Raw genomic sequence first — 18,417 nt, 5'->3', positions numbered from 1 at the left:
CTACTTGACAAGCTAAATCTGATATTACTGATTAAATAAAAAGTGCACTATATTAGTTGTACTGGGTAGTAAATAATTCTGATTACTGCCTTTTGTTCTTTTGACCTTTTGTCCTTTTGCTTTTACTATTTTGCATTGTTACCTTTTTTTTCGTTTTTACTCAATTATTATCATTAAAAATTTAAATAAAGCATTCAATGTACTCATAATGAATATCTGGTTTGCCATCCTTTATCCTCCAAGCCAAAGTCATACAAAGGCTTCATTACACCTATACAATTCTTTAGACATAAATTTTGTCTGAAACTCACATTCAGTTCTGTGACACTGCACTACTAAGTTGGCCATTTGTGCAGGAAGCTCAATACTAGTATTGCAACCGTACGGACAGGAGTATGGAATCCACACTGCCAGCCAGATGTCCCAGCAAAATCTTGCACACCCCTCTAGCTCCAGCCAAGGCCAGTGACTGCATTTTAAGAACAATCCTACCTAAAAGCTCCTAAATTCAGCCTCTATCCACATAACTCAATGCCATGACTCTAGGAAAGATATCAACAGCATCACTAACAGTGTTCTGCAGACTCCAGACCAAGTGATTTTTTGAGATAAAAACATCAGCTACACACCATTTTTTATTTCACAAGTTTTTCTTTATCATATTTTAAAGAACTGCTCCAGATATGTTCATTAGCATCATTCCTCCTCTCAAATCCTTCCCCAGTCTGAGGTTTCCTTACAAGCAAGTCCAATCTTTTAAGTCTGGATGGGTAATTGCAGTTTCCTTCCTTCACTCCTTTCTTCAATTCTTTTGTGAAGGACTGGCTTCAGTTTCTTCAGATCTTTTAAGTCAGTAAGAGGAAAAAAGATGTTGAGGAAAAAAAATCTACTTTATCGCATTTTTCAGCCATTCTAAGAAAAAAAAACCTTTAAAGAAGTCCTGCAAAACCACAAGCTCAGGTAACTGTGAAAAAGAACTGTATCTTAGCAAGTAGTTAGCTGCAGGCAAATGGCAATGTAATGTATGCTGAAATTGCTTCTGCAATAGGAACTGTTAGATTTTCTCATTAGTTGAAAAGCAAAATATTGGCAAATTAGACTGTAATTTCAGCAAAAACCTCTTAGGTCACATGGCCTATTTCTTCTATTCTGACAGGACTGAGCTGTTCATTTTGAACATGTTCATGTTGTTTTCTACAACCTATTTTTTCAGTAACTCCAATTAAAAAGCGAGTAAGGACATTCCAGTGAAAGGTTCTTTATCATCCTTTTGCCACCTGACAACTTGTCTTTGAAAACTACCACAAAGTACTTGAACTTTGTGCTGCTAAAAAATATTCCTTGATTGACATGTTATTGTTTCTTTTTTTTTAATATGGCTTCAATTGTATCTGAAAAGGAATTTCTTACTTGAAGAATAATGACTATAAGCTGGACTAAATTAATTCTATGGGTAATGGTTAAAGGTATGAGCATTACTGAATTAACAGGCAGAGGCCCTGAATCAACATCGTTTTAACAAACCATTACATTACAATAATTACATTGTGAAAAATAACAAATAGTTCTTCACAAATCAAATGTCAGGACTGGATAGTGTTATATAGTTACTGAGAAGCAAATTATATCACCTCAGTTTTCTCAGGCACACGAGATCAATAAGAAGCAAGTGCTGACTATCGATTGGGAACTACACATCACCTTTGCTCTGGTTTCATTATTGGATATTTCTCTTTGCAATCCCAAACATCAGTCAATAGCCTCATTGGTTTTAGATTTTCACATGTTGCTACCATCCTATATAGTCATCTTAAAACAGTCCTTCCCTGTTTGCAATTTAGACATCTGCTATTATTCGAGAATGCAATTCAAGTGTTGCCCTCCTTTATCTTCCACATCATTCTTAACAATTAATTTTAGAGACAAGACCAGCATTACTCCTGTGTGGTTCAAGCAGTCACTACTTTGCTAGACATACTGGCAGATATTTTGCTAACTTGAAAAAAAAATTAAAATATGAGAAAAAAGAAGAATGACGCATAGGAGGATATATCCCTGGACCTTGAGGAGAGTGAAGAGGGAATAAACCTGATTTGCACCAGCCAAGAATGCAGCCCAAAGACAGTGAATAATCTAGGTCTAGCAATCCAGCACATATGCATCCGGTGATGCTTCCAGTGAAGTAAAGAAACACATTGGTATTGGGGGTCTGAACTGACTTCAACAATTATTTATTGTCTTCCTGAAAATTCCTTTGTTTGTGTGCTGCATATGGTTAAGAAAACCAAGTTTTAATTTATGACCAAATTTTACTTATAATCCATAAACCATTCTGTTGTCTATTTAATCAATTCAGTCCACTTTTTTTTAACATCCTGTTTGGCACTGCATTGTGTTGTTTATTAGTGATGTAGTTCTTCAATACAGATTTTCAAATAAAGGTCATCTTGCTATATAGCATTATATTGGGGCATTGACTTTCTTATGCTGTAAACAGCATTTGAATTGGTTTCTAACCACAACATGATTAATTCAGTTTGTTACCACTGAAGGCTTAAATGTGGTAACCCAATTAATAGATTTTTGTTAAACAAAATCTTGAGAATTAATGTGACCTGTACATGCATACCAAAACATAAAACAAAGTAACAGGTAACTGTGCATGAAATTATATTCCATATATAAGATGGAGGCAGGGGGAGGGAAGAGGGAAGAATTTTATTTCTGCTCTCTGTTATGCCTGTAAAAAAACTTTAGAAAATCCACGCAGATATATAATGTGCCTGAAATTTCTTCAAAACTACATAAAACTCTGTTCTGACCACTGAGGATGCTATGGGAGGAAACAGATTTTTAGATATATATAAGAATGAACTTAGAGAATGACACAAATAATTTTCATGACATACTGGCGGTGCTTTTATGTTCCAGGCCACCTATTTTATATTCTCTTATGCTTCATCTGTGTCATTAACCAATTTAATCATAATGGTACTAGGGAAAGAAGCTATTAGATTTGCCTCACTTCACCCATTTTTCCCTTAATTGACAGTGTTACTGTGTACAGTAACATTGTCTTTTGGAATCATGCTCCGTTTTGGACCTGCTTTATTTTTATTTTAGTAGGTGGGAATTTAAGTAACAAAAGGAAGGTCTCAAACACTATTTTCTTGCTTTCTGAAAGATATCTTACAAACTGAGTGGCACTCTTTATTCTTTTATACCTCTTCATAAGATTTAACCAATATTTATAAATGTATCATGTACTTAGTTTCTACTTTTTTCCACTAGACAAGAAGAGTGGACACTCAGCTAAATCCATGTTCATTCCTGTATTAACATCAGATAGCGAAATCCAATATCTGTGTGCATGGACAGAAAAAACTAACATGACTACAAAGCATGAATCTAAAAGAACCCACTACATGCAAGCCTCTGCTAATATACAAAAACTAACAATATCATCTCACATGTAATGTTTCCAACTGCTTATGTTAGCATTCATAGTGATATTATCTGTATTGCAGTATAACCTAACAATGCTATGTGTGGATTTTACAATGAAAGCAGTGAATACAAAGTTTACAAAGTAGTGAACAGTGAATAAGCCTTTCAAGAAGACTTCAAGCTGTTTAACAGACAAAAAATTGTTCAAATTTTAGCGGACGTGTAGGAAACAAACATGTCATATATTAGGAAATTATACTGGCAAGGTATAGAATATTAATTTTACCCAAACAAGAAGCTGCTATTCCAACAATAGTGGTATATTCACAAAGGGAAAAACAAAAGCAGTATTAGCAAGAAATTAGTTTTGACAAGATCAGTGAGAATCCAAAGCTAAAAAGCATTACAGAAGCATATAATTATCCCCAAATTAGTGTTATGAATCTAAGATGTTTGAAGGTAAGATTATACTTCAAGTAAATTTACGAAAATTGAAGCTGAAATTCATACTGAGGACAGACAGACAACTTAAACACAATACTGGCATCATTCCCAAGACATGTTTTTCATGATTTAACATGGATTTTTTTGTTTGTTTTCCCGCTAATAAAGCCCTGCTCCATGACAAGGGCTGAGGTTGCTTAATAATTTAACTAGTTTTTCCTTGCCAAGAAACAGTGTATTCTTACATCTCCAGCATGAATTACAAATTCCTTGGCTTTGTGATATATACAAAGTGCAGTCATTAGGAGGTTGAAGAACTGGGGAAACGTAATTCTTCTGCTGGACTTGTAGAGAAGACCTCAAAATGACAGGCTTCACAGCAAACTTAATTTGTTAGCAGGAGTCTTCTGGCACTGGCAGTAATATCTAGTCATATGCAGACATTACTACACCAGAGAAAACCTTTGTGACTTTGCTGGCATAGGAAGTAGTATAAAATAGTGGTACTAACCTTGCAGTTAGAAAATTCACCTGCTTTGTTCTCAGAAATAATTCTGCTGGGTGTAAGCCTCAGTATACCCAATACTGCCTTGAGTTGCAAATAGTCAGACACCAGCACCATGCTCACCATTACCCTTGTTGTTCCCACCGTTGTCCTGGACAGGCCAGTATCACTGTCTCAAAAGCTGTGGTGGCAGCATCATAAGCAAGGAAAAACCCGTGTTCAAGTGCACACTAGTTGAGCTCACTAGCAAAGGTTCAGTTGGGTTTGACTAAAAGCACAGACCCAGCAGACTCAACCTAACCATCAGCAGAGGTGAAAAGGCATACACCACAGCAAGCAACCTGAGTTACACCAAGCACTCCTTTAAACCGCCACAATCCTTACCAAGTTTTATCCTACCCTAAACTGTGGTCCAATAACACACCTCCTGCATTACCTTCCATCTCTGTCCTTCATCTTCTCAGCAACCTGTCCCAGATGGCCTCATTCCAGCTGCATCCGTGTCACCTAGCACCTAGCACCACGCACATGGGATGAGAGCACACATTCCGCCCATACCATTGCAAGCCTTCATGCGTGCCATGCGTGTTGACCAACACTTCAGCAAGGCCTCCATGTGGAGCAGAGCTTCTTGCTTTTTGATTCTGGTGAAGGTTTTTCTTTCTATGACTAGTAGAAGACTTCCTGTTGTTTGGTTTAAAATCTGAGTAGAGCAAATTCTATTCTTCCTTTTAGGACTCATTTTCAGTGTCGGTTTACTTTTCTTTCCTCTCAAAATGTAAATAATTGGCCTACCACAATACCATTTTGTCCCTCATCCTAATACCCAGGGAAACCTCCTAATTGTGTTTTGTTTTTACTGGAATGACAGAGTTCCAAGTTCCATTTTAGTTATTTTTATATTTAAATACATTTATATTTAAATATTGCTTTTCTTTTTATGAATTCTTAATTCTACAGTGAAGATCCTCACAGTTCAAACTGCTAAATCATCCCAACCACATCCAACCACATTATCTAACCATTTTATAAGAAGCAGCAATTATTATTGCCATGGAAAAATAGTCAGATACAGTATTTCCAAATGTTTTATCTTTGGCATATTCCAGCCTCCATTATATGATATCTCATTCATGTTCATCCTGAAAACAATTCAAGACTACTGACACTGTAATGCTGTGTTCCATGTGTCCACAAATACAGTACTGGAATGAGGTATTACCTTGATATCTGTCACTTCAATGAATGAAACCTGAAGGGAAAAAATGAGAAGAAAGGGACAATGGGAGATATTCCAGGCTCTTCCTGATGGCACATGTAGACTGACGTGATTGCATCTAGTATGGATTTTCCCTGTGTCTATGTAGCTAGACATTTCCTCTGTGTGATAGGCCAGGCCAAATCAGAAATTCACCAAAACTACCCATAGGTGAGCAAAAACAACTGAAAAAAACCCCCAAAACATAACAAATAACCGCCCCCCCCCCCAAATATTTACATGTATAATTACAGAAACAGCTCATGTGGTCCAGTTTTCTACATATTTCAGCTGGACACAGTCCCTGCAGCTTGCAAAGCCTTTACAGAAGTAGATCTCTGAAGTCCAGCCTCCTGCACATTTCTGGTTTGTGGCTGATTGCAAACTGTGAAGGTTTGTCACACTGAGGCATCTATAGAGTCTGCCTCTATGTGTGGATTTTCCTTTCTCTAATACCGCTTGTATTCACTTTGCAGCCTTTGCTTCAGTTCAGGCAGACTATCTTAATTTTGGACACCAACATTTCTGAAACTGGTACTTAGCAAATTCACCTTCTGAGATCCTTAAAAGCTTTGACAAATTTCACTAAAATCAGCCAAAAAGCATTAAAATTCAGGTAGGGAAGGTGAACACAGATGGGCAAGAAGCACACACCTATGCTTGAATTGCAGTTCGAAAAGCTTTGCTTCCTTTGGAAACTAACTTATTTCAGGCATACTTGCAGTTTTCCTGTAATGCTATTTTATGGGGCAACTCCGGCTCCTTGTGGGGGTCTGGCCTTTATTTTGAACTCAAAAGATGCTACCTTCATTGATGTCCCCTGACTAAATTGGATGCTTGGTGGGAGAGACAGGCTTGTTACTTGCTAGTACTTTGTAGGACACCCTAGCCTAGATGATCTTCTTTATTCTATTAAACATGCTGTAGTTAGTAAAGATAAAACATCAGTAATGTTGATGATCCTTGATGACATCTGTCTTCACTTGAGACAGGAGGCACTGATGGGATAACTTAATTGCTGTGCTGTGTTTGAGTTATTACTCCTCTCCACACTCTTGAGTGTAAATATCTTCACTGAGATCTCTCACTATGTACTCTTTATTTACACGATGTACATTTCCGTGTCTCCAACTGCTGCTGGGGCAATGTTTACGTGTCATGTTCTGGGAGGGAATCTAGCCAGTGAATAAACAAAAGTAATACTGGATTTTTGTTTTTCTCAAGAATTGGGGATTGCGTGAATTTTAGTAGCTTTAAAAATTTTTCAACTGCTTCACTTTTAGGGGAAAAAAAAAAGGGTTTCAGACCATGTTTTGATTAAAAATCTAAGGGGTCTCATGGTAGAGTTTTAAAGCAGATTCAGCAATAAGTAAATGTTCATAATAGGAACATTAATATTACTACTAATAATGTCTTAGTAATTTAAGTATCAAAGAAGTGAGAAGTACCTTATAATTAACACAAAGCTATCTATGTTTCTGAAAGTGTTGGGTTGCTTGTCAGATTCAGAAGTTGTTCCTAACAAGATGTTTGCCTTATGCAAATCCTCTCCTGTCTCCCTTCTGCTGCAAGCAGTAATTACTGAAGTTTGCATACAAGCAATTGACCACCCATATTTGAAAAATTGTGTCAGTGAGGTCACGTTAATGGTGAAAGCAAGCAGTGCTTTCAGTTTCTGAAAAGAACGTTTGTGTCCAGGGAATCAGAAGCCACAGTGTGACTGTTTTCCTATCTGTGTATCTCCTGAAGCTTATCATTGAGCGTTTGGTCAGCTTATATACTCTTTTATTTGCTTGGAGTTAATAAAGAATGTTTTAGCTCCCCTAATAAACTTAAGTGCCCTAATGCAAACAGCAGCAATAGTTTGTGATATAATTGTATCCTCCTGGGAGATCCGGTCATTTCTGGCTATCATTAAAAAAATAAAGCTGCCCTGACCTTTTGTATAAATTAAAATCAGACTATTACTATGTGAACTGTGATAAACAACTAGGTTTTGCTAAATTTAAACAGAAGTAGTAAGTTCAGAATGGTATTTTAAATAGTTTCTGAAACTGCCATGAAGGTAAAAAGGGACTCACGAGTACCAAGATCTAAATTTTAAACGGGATCTATCTCATGTGGTGATATTGATGATTATTTAGTGTTTATTGGCTCCCTGCATAGTAAGAAAGCAAGGCTTTGTATTAAGCCAGAACATATAATTTACGCTACTGCAGGACTGACAGTTAAAGCAAACTGGTCTTAGCAGTCCCTTTATTACTTTTTTCTTTAAAGTTTCCATGAGTTTTTGTGTACAGTTGAATAAGAAAGGGCCTACACGTGTTTGACATTGAGATGGTTCAAATAGAGGTATCGCTGAGTTTGGAAAGCACCCTTTTGCATTCAGATCACATGCTTAACAGCTGTAAATGACTTGAAACTGTATACAGGTTTTATAAATAGCTGCAGTCTGTGGCTAGGGTTCATTTCTTCTTGTAAGTTTAGGGGTGATGAGCAGTCATTTTTATATGACCAATTGCTAACTAATGAGCCTTCATTATGGCCAAGTACTACATACTATTAAAAACAAACTTACAACAGTAAGCATAATTCCTTCTAGTACTATTTTGAAGTCACTTCTGTGATAAATGAGAACTCTCAACACATCCATAGGAAATACAGTTACTGCCTGAGTATAGCCTATTTGGAATATCAGTATTCAGTGACACTCAGTTACTGCTTTTCATCAGAGAGCTAGCTTTGCTAGTATACCATGTGAGCATTGATTCAGAGCATTCAAGGTCTGAAGTACACAGTAATGTTTATTGCTGTTAGAAAAAGAAAGCAAACTTCCATCTTCTTTGCTTTTAATTGGAAAGAAAAATAATTTCAAAGACTATTCAACTTTTTTTTTTTTTCAGTCTTTTTGATCATTTGTGCAGAATTTGGGCACAGTGGTGTTTTGCAATGTGCAATGCAGGGCTTAGCTTTCCTCTCCAGAGAAGTTCTTAGAGGATGCTTAGATGAGAAATGAGATGTTTTTACAAGCATACATATGTTCCACATTCTCAGTGGTTGATGCAGTAGCAGGTTTCCTCAAAACAGATATTAAGAGTAGTGGTTTTTTCCTTGGAAATACTCTCTAGCATATCCAGCTGTCTTGATGTACTACCACATGTTTTTTTTTATTTCTACAGTTGAGATCTGTCTATCAAGTAGCAATTCATCCTGCAGTGTTTCATTGTTGTTATTGATAAACACAATAGTAAAATAGGGAAATCAAAAAAGAAAAGCCAAAGAAAATGTTTGAAAAATTGTCAAAATTTCATTGGTGATCTGTTGGCATTTTAAATATTTCCCTTGCATGTGGTGTGATGTGCTTGTGTTTGTGAAAGTGTGTATGTATATACGTAAGGATGTTCTTCAGAAAAGGGAACGGAAATTTTCATAACTTCTGTTGCTTCTGTTTAAGAAATAGAGAATTCATGTAAGAATGTGAAGCTGAAATGCAATACCTTTGTCAAGTTTCAGTTTTCTCTCTGTACATACTGGTAAACTTACTTCCAGTGAGTTGCTGAATCTTGCAGGTTTTCATAGCAGAAAAAAAGAATTGCAAATTTCTTTCACCTTTTTCACTATAAAGTTTTAGTAGATGTCTTTATTTCTTAATTCCTTTGTCTGTAAGAAAACTGTAACACTGAAGTCCATAGAATCTTAGGGTCATAGATTACTTTGCATTGGAAGGGACATTTAAAGGCCATCTCGTCCAACTCCTGCAATGAGCAGGGACATCCTCTGCTAGTTCAGGCTGCTCAGAGCCCCATCCAACCTAATCTTGAATGTTTCCAGGGATGTGGCATCCACCACTTCTCTGGACAATCTGCTCCAGTGTTTTACCATCCTCACTGTAAAGACTTCTTCCTTATATCTAAACGTAAATCAACCTCTTTTAGTTTAGAACCATTACCCCTTGTCATATTGCAACAGACCCTGCTAAAAAGTTTTTCCCCATCTGTCTTAGAGGTCGCCTTCAAATACTGAAAGGCCGGCCTGCACATATTTCTTTCTCTTCTCTTTACCCTGCTGATACGTGCTTTAGCATTTTCCTTATTTTTGCACGTGAGTTTGAGGTGAGGAATTTCGAAGCAATGACGAGACTGCATTCTTACAAGGTTCTTCATCTTGCTCTCTCTATTTAGCAAAACCTCTTAAAACCACAAGGAAAACATTCATTTCATCAGCCAAGTGACTTTTATGGCTGTGTCTGGTGTTTCTACCGGAGTGCACCACAGCTTCTGTCCAGCCCGCATCCTTGGGTTTCCTTTCTATGGAAAACAACATCAGAAGAGAGGTTTTCCTGGATGTCTGAGTTTTGCCCTCTCACCACGCTAAGGTGCAACCGAATAGTGCAGCTGGATCCGGGAGCTAACACCTAATCCTAGATCCCCTGCTCTAGACATACATAAAAGAATTTTCTTACAAGAAATAAAGAGAATGTCAAAATTAAACAACCCCACCCCTCCACCCCCAAACCTGAATGAAATCCTGTCCCATATGGTTCAATCCGTGCCTAAACATACATTACTCCCCATGTTTCTCAGTGTTGGGGACATGCCAGTTTCTGTCTGTGCTAGCTCCAGCAAGCTATTTTCCTGTCAAAAGGTAATGACGTAATCATATTTTTACTCACTGTTTGTTATCTGTGCTTCCAAATAAAAAAACAAAACAAAACAAAAAACAACCCAAACCCAAGTAATAATTTTTTTTTAGTTATTCTCTGCGTGTGGTGAATGTTATAACTCATGAAGAATAAATAATTCAAGTTTGTTGACTGTAGTCAACAAAAAGTGGTGGGAGATTTTTCTTTTTTTAAATAGAGGTACAATTGAAAGAGTAAGCATTATTTATTTTCTAATGGAAAATATTAAAAATTTTATAAGCTTTGAGAAAAACAGAACAATGTATGAAACACTGTACGAAACAGCATTTAAAAATTAAACTTTTGTGAAATTTAATAATATATGTTAAACATATCTTCACATAGTGAACCCTTTTGTTATTCATAATTTTCATTAATTCGTGAAACATTTACTGTTTAGATAGCTGAAAGGAAAAAATATAGGATGACTGGAATGAATTGAACACAGACAATTTAGAACCATTTGAGAACTGAAAATAAAAGACTCCATGTTAAGTAATGATAGTGTCCTTTGTAAAAATGAAAGGCTAAATACAGTACAGGCTTCAAAGCAGTTTAATGCTGATGTGATAGTGGGCACTAAATTAAAACAAGCAGTTCTTTTATCAGAACACCACAAAGGTGATGTTCCTCTGATTTATTAAAAATTACTTAACTGAAAAGACTTAGGCACTTGCTTTTTATGAAATTATAATATGCATGAGTGACATAAGTCAATTTTTTAAATTACCAAAACCATATGAACAGCAAAGCACAGATATCTTCTCACTTTGATTCTCTTTCCTTTAAAAAATATGAAATACAGTGGGAAAGTGGTAGATATGTAGTATTCGGTATAAACTTCTTCATCAAGTAGTGATTTCCCTAAGGTTTTGTTGCTAAGATTTTTTCAAAATGTTTGCAATAGCATTCACATAATTCAGTTATGACTGAAGCATGTGGTACTGGCCAGGAGGGTGTGCTTGAGCAGATGGATAAAAAATCCCAAGAAGGTGGCCAATATATCTAATGGTGTAGAAGCACACTACTGGGTCTCCCCAGAAAAACTTCTTCCCTCTGAAAAATGACCATTTGATCGTTATTTTTCAAATACCTTTTGTTTGTTTGAGGGAACTGAAATAAACAATTCATGTGATTTATAAGTCTCAATTCACATTTACTTCAAAGCAAGGCCTTTCAGTAAACCAGATAGACAACAACATCTTTACCAGTGTCTAAGTAATTTTAACTGTGTCCAGAAAGTAAATTCTAGCAGCTTAATCTTATTTTTAATATCTATGGTAATTTGCATTTCAAATTCATCTGACTTTTATTTTTTTAAAGCTAGGCTGATATTATGAGAAAATTTAATAAAGATTGAATTGAATAATAGAAGTAGTCTTGCTTGGAAAGAATATTCCGTAGTATCTAGAAAATCTAATAAAAATGCATGAAACTCAATATACCTTTTTCCACACAACCCCCCCCAAGATGTCTATTTCATCTATTACTATACATTTCACAGTCTCCAGTTGCTGTAGTCTTACTAACTGTAAACTTGGAAAGCTAATTCCCCAGCTAGTGTGTCTCAGAATAGCTGTAGGTAATCAACAAAACCTTGTTGCTGTGCACTATCAAAGGAAATTTTGCCAGTGTTTTTAATCAAAACTTTGAGGTTCTCATACTTGCATTCTGGTTTTGTAACTGGTTTGTAACACAGTAGTCTTATCATTAAGACTTCCAAATGTGTTTCTCTCCCTTATCAACTCTGTTCCCTGTTCAAGACTAACTGTTTTAGAGGAGGACAAATCTAATTTGCCCTTGAATGAAAGTCTGTAATGATTGAATTGGAGAAGAAATATTTTCAGTGAAAGTTTAAGACAGATCCTACATTTAGCAGTTTGGAAACAGAAGAATTCTCTGCTTAGAGTACATTCAGGACTGTTTCGTTTTTATTTTCTCGTAGTGCTCTTGCCAAGCTATTGTCAGTTGGTTTTCTAAAAGAGTTTAAAAACAGCTGTGTTTCACTGGCAAACTAGCAGCCTGTATTTCAACACTGATGCTTATAGAATTCATTAAAACAGCAATCCATGGTTTTGTATTTTAGCTTGCAAGTACATAGTGCATACCATAACTTTTGTACTCCCACATGCTGTTAAGTCTATACTATTCATTTTGGATGACATGTATAATAATGAATAATATTCATTTTGTACGCAACCTGTTCTTTAAAATACGCCTTAAATAACATCATAAAAATGCGGAACTGTCCTTTCAAACTGTGACAACTCATTCATTGGATGTAACATTTCAGAGACTTCTGTGAAAAGCTAGTCCATTTTATCAGAAATCAAGGGTTGAACATTAACCATCCTTAAAATATTGTAAAAGTAAAATATACTATTTTATTTCTCTCAGCACAATTATTTCACAGATGAGCACTGTAAAATTAAATTGCCAAAATGTACATGCTCTCCCATAAACAATCTGTTTTGCTAGTAGACTGAAAAAGTTTTCACACTTATAGCAAAAAAACAGTACTGGATAAATGATAGTTAAAAATTTAAGTCTTTATTGAAGTATTAGGAGTCTTAAGAGGAATGTTTTCAAATTCAAGTTCCCCTCCTTTCGTAGGTTTTTGTTTCTTACTGAAAGATCATATTGATGAAAAGCCTTATAAAAGGTTTAAGCAACTGTTGTTTTTTTGAAAGTTATTCTTGAACATGCTGTTTTCTTTGTGGATATTTCTGTTCTTGGTATATCTTTGAAGTCTTGTTCATTGAATTTTAATTCCATGATAAGCATTTAATTTAAGAAGTGTTTAGTTTTGTTGTTATCCTGATTAGCCAATCCAGGTACCTATAAGTGCCTTAGATACTGCAGGAGCACATGGCATTGCAGACTCTACCAACTATGGATTCAGTGAAAGTGGTTACATTCAGAATTGTCTCTCGAGGAACCTGGTTTGGCACAAGTGTGCAAGAGTGAGTAGGAGCTCAGCTGCACACTCACAGTGCTATAGTTTAGCACTGACCCGACATGGTCAGTGACCACTCTCAGGACTTGGTTTCCTAATGCTATAAGGCTACTTTAACACTGGTAAATAGTGCTGCCTACAAGAGGGGGTTTGTAGAGGCCAGCAGTAGGTGCTAAGGTCCTGAGAGGCACGCAGGGCACGTTGAAGGGAGTTTATTTTGAATTTTTTTCTAATCTGGTCCTATGGCTTTTACATATGGTGCTTGTTAGGTGTGATTTCGAAGCGCATGTTCTGCTTTACTTTCATCTGAAAAGTATGTAGCTTATGTGCTCCAGGGCAAAATGAAGCAAAGCCTGGTAAGTGAGGACAATCAGATGATTTGTTTCGAAAGTATACTCATGATCTTAACTGAGTATTAATGTTGACCCTGAAGTTATAGGTGTTGCTGCAAGTGGCAGTCTTTATTAACTTTATTAACCCTCCTATTAACTTCAGAGGCTTGATTTGTCCCATATCTCATTTTCCTTTTTGTCAACAGAACTGTTTAGGCAACTGCAAGAAAATACGTGCTGGGGAGTTGGTTGAAGTGATGAATAAAATATAGGTTGCCAGGATGGGTATAAGCAACTGTATAGTAGAGATGTATAGGACTACCCCATCTGGTAGCAGTGAGACTTTTTTGTGGGGCTTTTTAAGATGCTTGTGTGTTATAACAGTAATTTGCAGTAAATGGAAAATGGAACATGGGCAGAATCAACTTCAGAGGAGGAAACTTCAAACTCCACATTGTATTTCGTACCTGTACCAAACATGCAATCAGTTATTGCTGAGCAGCTGGCATTGGTAGCATGTTAAATTGTGGTATCTTGAGGAGTCTTACATTAGACAGTAATAAAATATATGTGCAATGAAGACGGTGATAGACCTATGACAGCATCAGCCTGTTTTCTTTAAAGATTTTTCATTTTCTGGATATTCAAGAGGAAAGTAAAAATTTGTTTAGATAGATGTGGTCAAACAGTGAGGGGCTGATCATGGAAAAAGCAGAATGCTTCATAATTCCTTGATCCCGTCCTGTCCACGTCAAGCTTCTGAGTTTTACTGTACTTGAACTACACAGGTGCTCTGACTGTATAAGATAAGGTTCAATTTGGTCTCAGACATGGTTCGGGAAAGATTTGTTTTCACTTTGTGTTCTGTACGTTTCTAACTAGAAATGGAGGATAGTGTGCTTGAAAAGATAGAAGTACTGGTGAGATACTTTTTTTCCAGTATGTAAACATAGTTTTCCTGTTTCTATGCAACAGTGAGACTGTACCACAATGACAGTAAAGTATGGTAGATATGTATGGATTATATGGCAAATCTGTTTGGAAGAACATGAACATACAGAACTTCCAGCTGGTTTGTTTTCTAGAAGCATGTAGTGTGGTCAAAGACAGTACTAGTTACACAAAATCTTTCTGCAAGGGCTCTCTGCTAGAGAGGGACCCAGAACTGACACCAAGTAACTCTCCGATTTATTCTTCTTTTAGGGCTGGTACTAATTTGAGAATTTATTTTGCAGGGGGGAAAGATGATTCCATGTGTTAAAGATCTACTGAGGCGATATGCTTACTGGAAAAATGTCTTTTGAATCTCAGTCAAGCTGTAGCAGTATTTGGGCATCGCGGTCGATTTTGCAGCCCCGTCGGTGAATTGTGTGAAGACAGGTTGGCATTCCTTTAACTTACTTTTCTTTATCTGATGGACAGAAGTAAATGTAGTTTGTTATATGGCTAATCTCTAGAATCTTTGCCTTAAGGCAGTAGAGAGAAAGCAGAGGTGGGTTTAATATAGATAAGTCAGCCTTCCATTGAGATTGTTCCTGAATGTTTTATTTAGCTTTGTTTTCTAACTCACTGTTACCTTCGTCATTGCTCATTTTATGAAGCTACACATTTATGTAATGATTTTCTACTTCATTTACTTCCTTCTGTATGCATCATTAGGATGAATGCTGCTAAAAAGATCAAAACAAAAATATAGAGTGGTTGTCCAACACTGATAGGAGATTTGTCTTGAGTTTTTTATTGTTATTGTTGGGAGTCTTTTGACTGTCATGTATTTGTCAGAAAGGGACAAAAGAAATGAACTGAAACTGGAGGACACTTTCTTCTACAGCTTCATAGCTTCAGCATGTTATACATCAAATAAAAACTGCTGCTCGCATTTCCTTAAATTTCTGCATGAATGCTCAAGTAAATGAGATGCATTAAAAATGGATTTTAAATTAGTCTGCAAAAGCAGGAGAAGATCAAGCCATTTAAATTATGGGATCTCTGAAGTCCTCCCTCAGTACTGTGCTGACTTATGGCAAAGGAAACAGTGAATTTAGAAACCTAAAGAAATGTGGGTGAGACACTGGAACAGGTTGCCCAGAGAAGTTGTTGATGCCTCATTATTGGAAGCATTCAAGGCCAGGTTGGATGGGGCTTTGAGCAACCTGGTCTAGTGGAAGGTGTCCTTGCCATGTCAGAGTATTGGAATTAGATGGTCTTTAAGGGTCCCTTCCAACCCAAACCATTCTATGACTGCTCTAAGAGAGTTCTACATACCAGACAAATTTCATGTGTCAGTGATAATCTGTAACTTAGGAATTGCTGGGATGTGATTAACTTAGTGTATTTGATCACATTGCAAATGCAGGGAACAGAGAAATCTCAGAGCAGAAATTGCAATAAATGGTGATATTTATTGATAAACATTGTTTGATGATCAATGTCTGCCAAGTCCCTGGTGTACAAATTACACTTCTTAATGTGTAAGACACTTTTCTTGTTTTATACATCAGTGCTACAGCATGACCTTCCCAGATCACAGCAGTTGGAATCACAGCAACTTACCCAAAATGTTATTGCTTGCAAAATAAGTGCTTTTTGTTTTGTTGTGTATGCACAATTTTCTGAGATATGTTCTCTTGTGATAGAGGTACATGTAATGAATTTCAGAAGACCGTTTCCCCTAGCACTAATTAATGTCTGCAGAACATGTTTTCTATTCTCTGTTTCTTATGTCCAAGGAATTAGAGATAAGAATTTGTGAGAAACTGAACTAACAATGGAATCAAAGGTGACAGAGAAAAAAAGGCAACAAAAGGCAAAAGAAAAAGCAAAGACATTGAATTTAAATGAGCGGAGTTTAAATGTGATCATAAATCCAGAACTGCCTGGGCTGAGTCAAGATGGGGACATCTAGAGAGATCCTGATAAGAGAAACACTGGCAATTAATAAAAAATAAAATAAACAAGAGGGCACTTTGTTTTACCCTAACACTAATATTTTGAAATTAATTTTTTCTTTAACTGTTTCCTGTTTATGAAAATATAGTTGTAGTGACAGTGTAAGGGAAAGCTTCGGGGGATGGTTGTTTCTAGTAGCAATAGCATCTGTTAATACAAACTTCAAACAGCTTGCTCAGGTTTTTATGTGACCTTAAAGACTTATTCCACAGCAATCATAAAAAAATAATATATTACTCAGCTCTTTATACTGTCATTATGATGTATTTTTCACTTTGTAATTCATTCATGTCTAAACCTTTTCTGAATTACCCGGTTGTTTTCTGCTAAAATCTACCAAAGGTGTGACGAAGTAACTGCAATGACATGAAATTTTGCGTCATGGTAATTGTGATAAAGGAGGAGATATACCTTGAAATAGAGAACTGCGTTCTGACTTCTATATCCCATGTTTGTGTTTAGTCACGTTCATTAGAAATGAACCTACCCGTCTTTAGATATTCAGCTGTGTGTATTCATAGGACAGGTCAGACAGAGAAGACTAAACAAGGGAATAAGGCCATACCACTTAAAGAGGAACAGGTTTTTGGGCATAATGTTAGCTTTGTAAGGTTTGATAGTCAGGTATCTTTCTAGTCTACCTGTACCAGGTCCATGCAGTCAAAGATACCCCAGGAACTTATTTTGCTCTGTTCCCATTGTCACTGTAGGGAAGGTCAGTGGAATTTCTTTACGTAGAAAGCCAACAAGATCAACCCTAAACTCACCCAATTTGTAGAAAAATTGTTCCTCATTTTACCCAGTCCAGACCTTACTGAGCTCAGTAAGAAGGATGAAGATGTCAGGGTTGATTTTATACAGATAGAGCAAGTGTTTGTTTTCACATACAACTTAGCAATTAGCAACAGAAAGTACATAAACGGTGAAAATGTTCTTATTTCATGCTAGTTAGATAGGCCTCTGAAAATAGAAGTGCAGCCACTCTGCTGGCTGATACAGTGGTGGCAGGAATGTCCTGTGTTTTAGGGGAATTGCTTTGATTGAAACAGGTGTGCCACAGTGCTGCATCAATTTTGCTACTTTCTGATCTCACTGTAAAGTTTACCAGTGGCTTTTATAATTTTCATTTCCATTACTGGAATGTCTCAGAGAAGCAACGTGACTGCCTTGAAAGCATTTTCCATTATCTGCAACTAGTTCTGAAGTGCTTTCTGCTGTCCTTCCTGCGATGAATGCATTTTGGCTTACTTCAGGGGATTTGCCTTTCAGAATTCCAGCAACCAAGAGCTAGAGTTGCATTTTGAGACACATTTACTGGATGTGTGTAAGGTGTGCTGACTGGGAAAATCGACACCTCCTGGATGGGTGAGGGGCAATTCATTGTGCTAAGGCCACTGATTAGTGCTGAATTAAATGTTCTCACTTCGTTTCCAAATGTTATATTGCAGGGGTTGTTTGAAGTGCTAGTGAAAGTTTTTCCATAGTTCACTGTAAGTGATCAGGGCAAGCAACGTGAAGAGATGAATGGCTGAGTCTCTATGAAAAGATTGCAAAGGGACCAAGAGAGTAAAGGTCTTTAGCTTCTGAAGTCTCATTTGAACTAGGATGTATGCTTGCCATTTTCATCCTATATACAGCCCAAATAGAAATGAATCTTCTTGAGAATAGAAGAAAATCTCTGAGCAAAGACTGGAGTCTGGGTTATTTAATGCCTCTGCATATTTCTCATGATTATACCCATAGTTTTATCCTACATGGTGAAAGAAACATGGAGGAAAGGGAGGAGGAGATGCCTCAGAGGAAAAACAGACATTTTCCAAACCCTAGTAGTTTTAAAAACCATGG

The sequence above is a fragment of the Corapipo altera genome, unplaced genomic scaffold (genome assembly GCF_003945725.1).
Source record: "Corapipo altera isolate COAL_440 unplaced genomic scaffold, ASM394572v1 22b, whole genome shotgun sequence".
In the NCBI taxonomy this organism is placed as follows: domain Eukaryota; kingdom Metazoa; phylum Chordata; class Aves; order Passeriformes; family Pipridae; genus Corapipo; species Corapipo altera.
The sequence above is the reverse complement of the archived record's forward strand: the minus strand, read 5'-3'. Positions refer to the sequence as shown.